General features: G+C 35.5%; 1 long non-coding RNA gene across 3 annotated transcripts in view; it reads right to left on the reverse strand.

The window, feature by feature from the left end:
- The window catches only part of LOC140617365 (uncharacterized), a 173546-nt gene that overhangs the window by 158566 nt on the left and 1479 nt on the right, over positions 1-13501 (reverse strand). Inside the window, exon 1 of one of the 3 annotated variants that reach the window (XR_012017609.1) lies at positions 12121-12170. The exons of 1 other annotated variant lie outside the window; for it this stretch is intronic. This is a non-coding gene — a long non-coding RNA (uncharacterized lncRNA). One more of the 3 variants, XR_012017612.1, reaches the window with a different exon arrangement.

Below are 13501 nucleotides of genomic sequence, written 5' to 3' on the forward strand. Positions count from 1 at the left end.
TAATAGAACTTGTTCTAACACAACTGCCCGTCCAGCGTGCATATCTACAACTGATGCTAACTTAGCACCATCTGAGTTATTTGTTTTTTAGGGAAACAGATTAACAAAAGAAATGGAAATTATTAAGATATCAGGAGGAAAATATCTTAATTGGTCCAACTTTGCTGGTGGCTGACCACAGCACTACATCATCTCCTATTGGGCTCTAGGTTCATTATGTTCTGTGAGGCTTTATGGGAGACTAATAAGATAAAATGGAAAATGAAAAGACAAAATTATTTCAAGAAAAATAACATTATCTGTAGATTCCCAAGATCCTGGGAAGATTGTAACTGTTGATTCAAGAGACAGAAGAATTTTATTTTAACTTATTTCATTTTTGAGCAGGTAATAAATGTACCGAGTTATAAATTAAAACGATATTAAAAAACAACGTAGTTAAAGATCTCACTCCCATTCCTGTTTCTCTCTGCCCTGTTTGCCCCCTGCCACCCCAAAGGTAATCAATTTTAGTAGTTTCTTATGTATCTCTCCAGAGTTGCTTTATGCAATTATAATCGCATGCAAATTTATATTCATTTTCTTCCCACTGTTTTATACAAAATATAGAATATTATATACATTGTTCTAGATCTTTTTGTTTTTGCAAATCAATACATCTGGAGGAATTTTCTATTTCAGAACATAGAAAACTTATTTTTCTTTTTTAGAGCTGCTTTGTATTGCGTTCTAGGGAATGGACCAAAAATTTTTTAAATTAGTCCCCTATTGGTGGACACATAGGTTACTTGCAATGTTTGCTATTAAAAACCAGGTTAGAACAAATAAGCTTGTATATAAGCCATTCTTTTGTGTGCAATTTTATCTGAAGGATGAATTCCAGAAGTAAAATTTCTAGGTCCAAGGAAAATGCATTTATAATTTTGATAGATAATGCCAAATTGCACTTTATAGGGAAGGTACCATTGCAAAATGATAGGTGAAAAAATACTTTTTTGGTATAGGTTTAATTAGCATTTATCTATCTTATTATGAATGACTTTGAACATATTTCACATTTTTAAAGGTCCGGCTGTATTTCCTTTCCTGTGAAGTGTCTATTTATATTATTCGTCCACTTTAAAAGATACATCTAGTCTTTTTCTTACCAACCTCTAGAAGTTCTGTATATATTAAGAACATTACTCATTTATGCATAAGAATTACAGATCATTTTCCCCAATTCATCTTTTGATTTGGTTATGATAGTTTTGCTGTGTAAATATATATTTGTCTATTGTGGTCAAACGTATCTGCCTCTTAAGACTTCTGAATTCTTAGCGACAAAAACCCTTCTCCATTCCAAAGGTAAAAAAATAATGCATCTGCAGTTTTTTCTTTTATGATTTTTATGATTTCATATTTTATATGTAATATCTTTGGGCTTTATGGAATATAGTTAAGCTATGGATTAACTTTATTTTTCCCAATAGACTATTTAATTATCACAATACCAATATCATTTAATGAAATTTATCTCATCTTCTCCCCACTGATTAGAGATGCCACATAAATTTTTTAAAAAATACATAAATATATTTGTAAGATTTAGTCAATACATTGCTAGCTTTTAGCTAAGTACTCTAACCATATTGCCACATATCATATTTTCAGTTCTCTCTTCCTTGAAACAGAGCTAGAAATGAACAGCTTAATTCTAAAAAAGACTTGATTTTCACCCAGTCTATGATGTATAAAGGAAATCACTAAATTCATAGGAATACTTTTTTTAATCCTCCTAGGCAATAGCTTGTTAAAGGTCACGCTGAAAAAACTATGGTCAGAGATGACCATTAAAAATTATGTAATAATAATAGACAATAGCTATGAAGTGTCAATGAATAATCAGATAATTGATTAGGCATTATGTATTTTATGTCATTTAATTCATATAGTGACCATACAAAACTTACTACATCCATTGTATGATTTAAAAAACTGAGGCCAGTAGGTACATAGCAGAGCCAGGATTGAAATTCAGATCTCCCCTTCTTCCAAACTCATATTCTATAATTAAAATAATATTCATTCTCTATCTCATATGTGCTAGGCATTGTTAAGCAACTTGCACATTTAGCTCGACTGGCCTCATTAAAAAATCTTCTATTAATTCCACTTTCCAGATGGGGAAACTGAAGTAAAGAAAGGTTAATTTGCTCAAAAATAATATAAGCAATAAAGAGTGAGACCAGAATTGGAACCTGGGTGACACGGCTCAGTGCCCTTGCTCTTACCTACTTTATTATGCTATCTCTTTGTACACATGTTTAGCAGTAAACATCATTAATGGGTTAAAGTTTATCCCATATCAAGAAATTTTTAATTAACCAAATGCTCAGAGATGAGAGCCAACAGACTTTTTGGTTCCCCAAGTGTTACGTGACTCTTCTATTCTTCTTATAAGCTATTTTTCTTTTTCTTAGCATCTTGCCCTAGCAAACACAGAATATGGAAAACAATGCAATCTTCCTTTAAAACTAAATATCCTATGGGAATATGCAGGTATCATCAAAACCATAATAGAACTCTTTATTGGTCTTCTCCTGTCTAGGGCTTTACTAACCGACTCCCTTCTCTAGCTACTCTCTCAAGATTGCCTCTGCCTTGCTCCAGCCCAATTGTGAGCACTTTTGTGACAGCTGTTGGCATATCAAATTACCCCCTTGTTTCCCATCCATCTCCCTGCTCCTCCCTCAAGCCATTTCTCACCTCACTCCCATCCCTACTCTCATTTAAAGGTACTAACTTGGGATGCCTGGGTGGCTCAGTGATTGAGCAGGACATGATCCTGGAGTCCTGGGATCAAGTCCTGCATCAGGCTTCTGGCGGGGAGCTTGCTTCCCCCTCTGCCTCTCTCTGTGTCTCTCATAAATAAGTAAATAAAATCTTTTTAAAAATAATAAAATAAAAGTACTAACTTGTTCATCCTTATGTCCAGACTGGACTCCAGCACATGAAAGTCCTCATATGTATTTGTTTTATTAGATAATACTCAATAATCTCCTACTTCCCCTTTGTGCACCCCACTTTGCCTCCTGGAATGTGTCACTTTCTTTTCCCTGCCAGCCCCAGACCTGCCTTGAGCTCTTATGCCTTCATGTTGCCCACCACCAAACTTCTAACCAGGCAGTGTCCTGTAATGTGATGATTTCATACTTCACAATTATCCTTAACTCATTTTTTTTAATCCTAAACTCATTTAATAAGATTCTTAGCTTCTTAGTGCTCTGATCTTAGCAAAATGGCCTGTAGGAAAGCAAACCACCTGAAACTGGTTATCGACAGTAAACAGCCCAAAGTACTGGTTCTCCAAATGAAATCTAATTTTACAAGAGTCCATGCTCACCCAAAGAAATGAACTGCTAATAAAACAGAGCAGCTGCTTTTGCAGAGGAGGAGGACACCTTCCTCAAAGTCTTTAAATATCACCTACACAAACTACCCATTCTTCATACCTCCATTGTGAACAAAGATGTATGGACAAAATCTAACCAAAAGGAGACCAAATCCCAGACTATATTTTAAATATTTGGGTTTTGTCAGTTGCTACATTCTCCATTTTCCTAATACCTCTCTCTATTATAAAGTCAACCATAGAAGTTTTTCAGTTAGTTCAAGATTCAGATTACAATCAATTTTAGGTATTACTATTTATTATCCACTATCACTGCTTCTTTTCTAGTTATGAAATCCCACAGAGAATTTTACCAACCAGTATAGGCTGATTTTTGGCTAAGTACATTTTTGTTTCATTGATAGCACAGAAAGACCTGAAAAATATCATTATTTCCCACTCATAGGAATTTCTATGGCATATTAAATCACTACTGCAATTCATTTGAGTCACCCTATTAACAAGCTAAAAAATAAAAATATCAGATCTTCTCAATAGATTCAGAAAAGCTTTGACAAATCTTACATTCCTGATTAAAACTCTCTACAAACTTATAATAGAATTTCCAAAACCTGGTAGAAGGTATCTACAAAAAACCTACAGCTAACACCATACCTAATGGTTGTATTGGCCTGGTAATCCTGCCAAAACAAAACACTGCCAACTGGGTAGCTTCAACAACAGAAATTTATTTTCTCACAGGTCTGGAAGTTAGGCTAGATGCTAGAAGGTCAAGGTATTGGCAAGATTTGTTTCATTCAGAGGCCTTCCCCATTGACTCCTAGATAGGAATCTTTCTGTCTTCACATGATCTTTCCTCACTACTACTTGTGGGTATCAATGTCCTCTTCTTCCAGAGACAATAATCACATTGGATTAAGGTCCACCCACATAAACTCATTTTAACTTAATTGCCTCTTTAAAGGCCCTGTCTCCAAATACAGCTACAGTCTGAAGTAACACAGGTTAGGACTTTAATACATGAATTTTGGGAGAATACAATTCAGCCAGATAACAATAGTAAAAAACAATGCTCCCCTAAGATCAAGACAAGGCAAGGATGTCTACTCTCCCAACTCTATTCGATATTGTACTGGAGATCCTAGTCATTTCAGTAAGCCAAGGAAAAGAAATAAAAGGTATCCAGGTAAAAAGGGAAGAAATAAAACTGTCTTTGCTCACAGATAACATAGTCATTGATATAGAAAATACAATATCTATAAAATAGCTATTAGAACCAATAAAATAGCTAAATTTTAAGTTATAGGGTCAAGATATAAAATCCAGATGAATTTCTATGTACTGCCAATAAACAATCAAAAAATGAAACTTAAAAAATACCATTTACAGGGCACCTGGGTGGCTCATTGGGTTAAGCATTGGGTTAAGATTATGACCTTTGGCTCAGGTCATAATCTTGGGATCCTGAGGTTGAACCCCTGTGCTTAGTGGGGAGTCTACTTCTCCCTCTCTGTCTGCCTCTCCCTCTGCTTGTGGTCGCCCCTCAAATATATAAATTTTTAAATCTTTTAAAAATTCCATTTAAAATAGCATCAAAAAAACATGAAATATGGATAAATCTCAAAAAACATATGTGGAAAATCTGTACAATGAAAACAAACAAAAAAACTGCAAAGGAAAAATTTAAAAGACCTAAATAAATAGGAACATATACCTTTTAATTGATCAGAAATCTCAACATTGTTAGGCTAACTCCAACTCCACCCAAACTAATCTGCAGATTCAATTCAATCCCAGTCAAAATCTCAGCAGGATTTTCTGTAAAAATTAGAAAACTGATTCTGGAAATGCAAACAGCCTAGAATGACCAAAATAACTTGAAAAGGAAGAACAAATTGACAAATTAACTCTATCTGATTTCAAGATTTAGTATAAAAATTCAGAATTATCTTTATTGACTAAAGATGCTCAAATAGAACAGTGGAACAGAACAAGAAAATATAAATATTCCTAGCCATATATGGAGAACAAATTTTTTAGAAAGATGCAAAGGCAAGTCAATGTAGAAAGGATAATCTTTTCAATAAATGGTATAACATTTTCAACAAATGAATCATTAAAAGAAATTAACTTCAGGCCATATCTCATACCATATATAAAAATAAACTCAAAATAGATCATAGATCTGAATTTAAAATCAAAAATTATAAAATTCTAAAACAAATTGTAACTCTTTGTGACCTTGAGATAGGCAAAGATTTCTTAGAAATTATGAAAAAAATGTGAACATGACTATCCGTAAAAAGAAAAGTTAATGAATTGGAATTTACCAAAATCAAGAATGTCTGCTCCTCAAAAGCACTGTTAAGAGGATGAAAAGACAAGCTATGAACAGAAAGAAAATATTTTTAAGTCTCATAGCCAGCAAAGGACTTATATCCAAAGCACTCTCAAAACTCAATTTTAAAAAATTAATCAATAAACAAAAGATTTAAACATAAACACACTTCACCAAAGCAAATATCCTAATGGCAAATAAGTACATGAAAAAAATGCTCAATATCATTAGTCTTTAGAAAAAATGAAAACTAAATCCACAATTAGGTACCACCACACTTTGATTACAAAGGCTAAAATTCAAAGTCTGACTGTACCAAGTGTTGACAAAGGTATGGAAAAACTGAAACTCACATTGCTACGGTGAATGTAAAATGGCAATCCACTTTGGAAGAGTTTGGCAGTTTCTTAAAGGGTTCAGCATACACCTACCATACAATCCAGCTATTCCACCTCTAGATATTTTCCCGAGAGGAATGATAGCATACGTTCATGTAAAGATCTTGGCAAGAATGTTCACACAGCTTTATTTGTAATAACCACAAACTGGAAATGATCCCAAATTCCATTAACAAGTGAATAGATAAACAAATTGTGGTATACTTATACAATAAAATACAATTCAGCAATACAAAGGAATGAACTATTGATAGACAATAGCATAAACGAACCTCAAAATATTTATGCTAAGTGAAAGAAACCCTAACAAGAAAAAAAAAAGAATTAACTGTACAATTCCATTTATATAATGACAAAAAGCAGGTCATTTGGCTGTCTAAAGGGGCCAGAGGGAGGAATTGTCAAGGGGCATGAGGAAACTTTGTGGGGGGTGGATAATGTTCACCATATGGGCTATGGTGATTATTTCACAGGTGTATACATGTTTATCAAATTACACACTTTAATGTGTATAGTTTATTGTAGGTGAATTATGCCTCAATAAAGCAAATGAAAACAATTCACTTCCCAGATATTTGCAAATTCTAATTTTCCTCAAAATTTACTTTGCCTTTGTTTATGCTGTTCTCTCAGAGAGAAAGTGCTCTCCTTTCCTATTTTTACCCCTTATCATTCCACCTCTGTTTATTGAAATCCTCCTTGCGCTTCAAAGCCCAATTCAAGCTCAGATGAAATTCTATCTCCTCCACAAAGCTGGTCCCAATATTCCATGCTAACATGAACTACTCCTGTCCTTATAATTTAATAATGTTTATTTCATTTTGCCTGTATACTCTAGTTAAATTTTATATTATTATCAGCTCCACTACACTGAAAGTTCCTTGAGAGAGGCTGTTCCTTTTTTTTTTTTTTTTTAATTCTACCTATGGCCTCACAGTAGTTTTGACCTTAGAAGTAATACTTCTAAAGAGGGATGGATGCAAAGAAAGAAGGAACAGAAAATGACATATGCCATTCCCTTAGCTCAAGTTTTCTTCTGGAAGGCAACTTCTATTCTAATAATCCAATCAGTACAGATGTGCTAAATGGTGCTCATGTGTTATCTACACAAGGAGCTCATTTTAAACATGTCTCCCTGGAGATAACCTCTTAACCAGAAGGAGCTATTCTTGTAGTAGACATTTCAGACACTCTGGAAGACAGATGAAAAAATAACATTAAGAAAAGTAAGACCTTACAATGCCCTTGCATGATCCCAGGCTGGCAGTCAACCCTCAGAACAGTGGGGGAGGGGGGCAGTAAATGACTCTCACTAGCTGAGCCAATAGATTCTTTTTTTTTTTTTTTCAAGGATACTCAATGATCTCTAGGGAGTGGCTGTGAGACTGGAAGAATCTGACTTTTTCCTTCTATGTAACCTGAAAATGAAAGATTTCTATTACATTATTTAGTCTTTACAGGTCAGGAAAATAAGGGACAAAGTTGTTCAGAGGTCATAGAATAGCTTAGAGGCAAAACAGGTCAGAATCCCTTACAGGATCTTTTAGCTCCTTTTGCTTTAATATTTCATTAACACTGGAAAATATATTTGACATCCTACCAAAATTGTCATGCACTAAAAAAATATAATAACAGCAATACTAACAGTTTGGGAACACAAATTATTCGTCTGGATAAAATAGAGTCTAGTCATATTTTCATCAATGTTTTAGTTTAAGAGCTATTTCTTTTTTATAGGATGATCTAACCTTCTCAGAAAAAAAAAATGGGACGTGTGCTTGATGTGGCAGCAACTAAACAGAGGCTGCAAAGACCGTGGTAAAGAACTTTGAGATTGAATTTAAGAAATGTTAACTACTTGACTGCCCATAAACCCTGCAAGTATAACAAATTATGCACTTTGTAAGATTATAAAATCCATAAGAACTGTCTTGCTCCTTGATATGTCCCCGTTCACTCATTTATTTATCAAATATTTCCCATGTAACTAATACATGAAAGACTATTTTGCACTGGAAACATGATAACAATGAGAAAGATAAAATTCCTTCTCTCATAGAGCTTATATTCTGGGAGAAGACAACTAATCAACATGCAATTCACATCTCAGATGATGATAAATTCTCTTCAGAGAACTGAAATAACGCAAAGTGCTTGAGAGTGACCAGGAGGCTACCAGATTGGGTAGTTAAAGAGAGATCTGTCTAAAGAGGAAACATCTAGGATGGGAACTGAATGAGGAAGAGAAACCAGGCATGCAAAGAGCCAAGAAAGTATCTTCTAGTCAAAAGGAATGGTTTGCTAAGGCACAAAGGAGGTTGGCCTGTTAAAAAAAAAAAAAAAAAAAAAAAAAAAAAAAAAAAAAACCATACTGCAGCTAAGAGCCTGAGACTGAGGAGTGCCAAACAAAGAGGAAGAGGAGGCAGTGAGGGTACAAATGAAGAAGGACTTCATGAGAAAAAGGAAGGAGCTCATATTTTATTCTAAGTATGATAGGAAATCAGCAAAAAGTTTTGGTCATTAGTCACATGATCTGATTTACATTTTTTAAATGAAATGGATACTGCATGGAGAGTGGGTTGTGGGAAGGCAGGAGTAGAAAGAAGGAAACTAGTTAGGATACCATCACAGTATCCAGGAAGGAATGAATAGTGACTTGGACTAGGGAGGTAATAGCAGTAATGAAGACATAGGCAGGTTCAAGATCTGTTTTATGGGTAGAACTGACAAGACTTGATGCTAGGTTAGATGTGGCATTTGTGGGAAAGGATTCAAGGATAATGCTTAGACTTCTAGTTGAATGAGGTTACAAGGACTTCGTAAAATGCTAAAAAAAAAGAAAAAAGAAAAAAGAAAAACACTGTTGAATTACATTTTAATTGACTTAACATCATTAGCTCAACATAAAGCACTATAAAAAGTCAGAACTGAAATTTTAGACAGTTTAGAATCCAAAATTTTACAAATGATAAAACCCAATCTACAGCAAGTGGTTAAGAGATTTCCCCAAACTAGTGACAGAATTGGCATCACAACATGGATTTCTTTGACTTCCAACCACTGCTCTTCTAGTGACACTATGCTAAGCACAACATAGTGACAGGAGTTATTACTCCTACTGCCTCATAGCAACAGGACAACATTAGAAATATCAGCTACATTGTGATGAATGGTCTCTTTCTCCAACAGTACTTGGGGAGCCAAGAACATGGGCTGCTCCACACCTCTCTGCCCTCTGCATGCCATCTCCCATCAAGTGATAAGACTTTTCTGTTTCAGCTCCTACATAATCTCTCTACCCAGCCACGTTAGTCCACATTTTCTATGACCTCTCTGGTCCAAGCTCCCAGTTTTCCTTGACTTGCCTCTTCCAGTCCATTCCCCACCAGCAAGGAGACTAACCTTTCTAAGGACAAGTTTTCTCAAGTTCCTTAGAAGTGTCATGCTCCTTCTTGCTTGGGAAGAAATACAGGAACCTTCTCCCTGAAACCTTCCCCTGGTCAGCCCACTCTCCTTTACTTGAGCCTGGTTAATTCACATTCTCCTTTTAAAACTTTGCTTACATTTTGTTTCCTCAAGGAAGTATTTTTTGCCCACACCATCCCACCAACTAGGCCAAATATTCCTGTTCTAGTTTATAGATCACTTTTAAATTTTTGCAGAATTTACTGTGTTCCAATAATTGTGAAATTAGTTGTTGAATATTCATCTTCCCTGGTTGGCTGTCACCTATCATCATAGGTACTTAATAAATAATAGATAATTTTAAAATATTAGGTAACTAATAAAGGTAATTGGTAAATATTAGGTAATTAATGATTACTAGGTAATTGATAAATATTAGATAATTAAATAAAATAATGCATGTGTTTCTTTTAGCTGTAAATAAGGAATATACATATTACTCAAAAGTTTTACAAATGTTAATTTCATATGGACTATGTTTGGCAGGAAATTAGATAATTAAAAGATAAGGATGCTGAACATACACAAAAGAGAAAAATGTGAACAGGAAACAAGGATTGGGTGAGTTCAAAATTAATGACTATTACTTGACTCCACTAGCACCTGGCTCATAATGCACAACAAATATTTGTTAAATTAATGAATGACAACATTGAGTCATCTGAGCAACTAGGCAATGTTGGGATTATCATTTTCTTTTTTGCATATGACACAGCTATTTTTCTAAGAGTATAAATGACTACAGGCTCAGAACTGTGCAATTTATAAGTGACCAAGCCCCAATTCAGGGTTTCATGCTCTTCACAGCAAGGCTTTGCCCACAGAATAGAACCCACACTTGTTGAAAGACTTGACGGTAGTTTATTACCTCTAAATGAATTTCTTCATTTAGAGTAAGATTTCCAGTTTTTGGGACCAAGTTGTAAGTGAAATACCAGAACACAGGTTCCCACCTCACTGATAGGCTAAGCCTAGACAATCAATCAGCAAGACATTGCTTCTTGGTATTTATTCTAAACAGATCTGATGGTGGCAGGAGAGGAATCCATTGGGACTTGGATTGAAGACAAGGAGAACAAGAAATGTGGGAGGAACAAGTAGGCAGGGAAAAGGTTTCAAGTAAACAAGGTGCCTTATGAATATCCCACCATTACCTGGCCCATGGATGCTGCCCTGGTCATCACCACTGTCATTTCTCACATGGGTAGAGTTTCTCAAAAAGTGTCCAGAACTACTTGCATCAGAAACAGCTGTGCTGCCTGTTAAAAATGGAAATTGCTGCACCCCACCCCAGAGCTGATGAATCACAAACTCTGGGGTGAAGCCAACACATGTACCTTTCTAACAAGCACTCTGACTGATTTTTATGCATGTAAAAGTTTGATCACCACTGGCTTAAAACTTGGGATTAACACATCAAGGTGATACCCAGACACACTACAGAACATAAAAGATAAGGCAGCAAACACTCCCAGCTGAGGCCTGATGTGGTTAAGAAACAAAAAATGAATGCGCAAGTATATCGGGTTATGATTTTGTTTCTGCACAGCTGAATGCAACAAAGGTAATACTCCTTGAAACGTTTGCTTTGATTTTTTTTCTCCTCTTTGGTTATCATGAAATTTCCTATGAAAATATTCAGTAAGAAGAATCTAAAACTATCTACGAGCTGATTATTAGCAGTGTTAATGGTGACAGATAAACTTGTTTATTGATTAGTAAGTAATTGGAAGTAAATTTTATTTTAATTTTTGTGACATCTTTGTTTTTCCTATTTGATTCATTGGTATGACTAGGAACACTGCATGATAGGTTCTTGGTCAAGGTCTTCACACTAAATCTACAAAATTATATGTGAGAATAATAATGATACCTTCCTCATGGATTTTTCATGAGAACTAAATGAGATAACATACAAAAAGCACCCAGCCCACTTCCTGGAGTACCGTAGAAACTCAACAAGTGGGAGAAATTATTACTATATTCAGTTCCTAAATAAGATGCTTTTTGTCCAAATATAAAGAAAGGAGGTAAGGCCTTTGAGATTTCTATTGTTTTATTTCTTAGAAAGATATTCAAAACTAAGCCTAAACTGTTTGGGGACATCTGTTATTTTGGATTTACCACTCTCTTCATCTCCTTTATCATTAGCACAGGTAATAAGAGCCAACCACCATTCTCTATGAAGACAACCAAGGAAGCTAATGCCCTAACAACTCACCCTCCAGGGAATAAAGCTGTGGTCTGGATGGCACTGCCCCTTCATTGGCCCTGATTCCATATCCTCCATGACCTCTTCTTCCTGAGATGATATGGCCATCTTGTCAGGCATGGGACTTGGTCAGGTTTCTTTCTTTACCCAGAATATGTCAAACCTGCCTCCCTCTAGTTACTTAATGATCATCAGAAAAGAACAACTGATTCCAAGGTATTTCTCAGAAAGTTACCTCAAACTCTTTATCATAACTTATTTTTTAATGATGATATTTTCATTGGCATCCCCAAAGGATGATCCATCTACTTACTTCTCAAAACATTCCAGATTTTATCCTTATGAAGCCAGGCACTCAAAGAGCTACCCATCTGATGTTTTGACCCCTCATACAGGTGCTTTTATGACACATCTCTCCTGTGTTACATACAGTGCTCACCAGGAGCATGTTCAGGACCACCAAATCCTATAGTGTCACTTATGCATGGACTCCAGAAGGCAGTGTTCTCTCAGGCTCTCTGCAACTAAGTAAATTAAGAATGATGAGCCCATTAAAACTCTAGGACTGAAATTTCCAGCCTGAAAGCCTAACTCTCAGTCTAAAACATCTTCTCTCTGAGTCTCTAAAGGAGCCAGCAGGCAACTGTGCAGGTTGCCTAGTCTAGCTCTTGCTCTATTTCCTGTGTGTTAATTAGAATAGGAAATCATTTTTATGCCAGTCTTATAGTATAAATGGAAACATTTGTATTTTGGAAAGATTATGTTGGTCAACAAAGTATAAATTTACTACTAAAAATTTTCTCCAAGATTTTAAATTTGAGAAACTATTTTCTGAGGATTACCTAGTAAAACCAGAGATGTGAGTTCTGATCATTATTCCAAGGAGAGTTGCCTAGTATTGGTCAAGCCTCCTATTTCCATGCATCAAAAACTAACCCTGACTCACTTAAGCAGAAAAGAGATTTTCAGAAGAATGTTGGGCATTCACAGAGTAAGAAAACTGGAGATTCAAGCCTGAGGGCCTAGTAGTCAGAAACAGTTCCCAAAATCATGAAGTCATCCCTGCCACCCCCAATGGCTTGGACCCTGTAGATAGCACCTCTGTCAGGTAACACCAACATAAGGCTCTAGACCAGGATACCACATTAATTATTGCCCCCGACTGCCTTCAGGAACTGGATGCAATTGTCATCCCTGTCATCTTTTCACCAGATGGATTCTGAAATTATTCTCTTCACCAGCCTCCCACACAAATCTGGGAAGAGATATATATTGGTGAAACTTTGAGGTCATGTGCCCATCCCCAACCTGCAAGAAACATCAGGAAGGTGACTATATGACATGCCCAACTTTATAGTGAGAAGAAGTATCTGCTTCATAAAGGGGAAATTCCCAGATGTTGAAAAAAAGATGTTAAGCAGGCAAAAATATATAAACAACTATTTACTACAACAATTAACCTACTTGTCTTTAGTAGGATTTGAAATGTCACTTGAATATGGGACATACAAAATCTTTTTGAATCAAGTTTCCCCAAGAAAGGTGAATTTCTTTTTCCTCTCTGCTATGGCTCTCTAAAACTATAAGCACAGAGATTAAGACACAATAGATATTTCCAATTTTTCACAAAGGAGAGACCCAGCCCTTTGTATCTCCTGATTTAGCTCATGATTCCTTCATTCTTTCCCCTTCCA

The sequence above is a fragment of the Canis lupus genome, chromosome 25 (genome assembly GCF_048164855.1).
Source record: "Canis lupus baileyi chromosome 25, mCanLup2.hap1, whole genome shotgun sequence".
Taxonomy (NCBI): domain Eukaryota; kingdom Metazoa; phylum Chordata; class Mammalia; order Carnivora; family Canidae; genus Canis; species Canis lupus.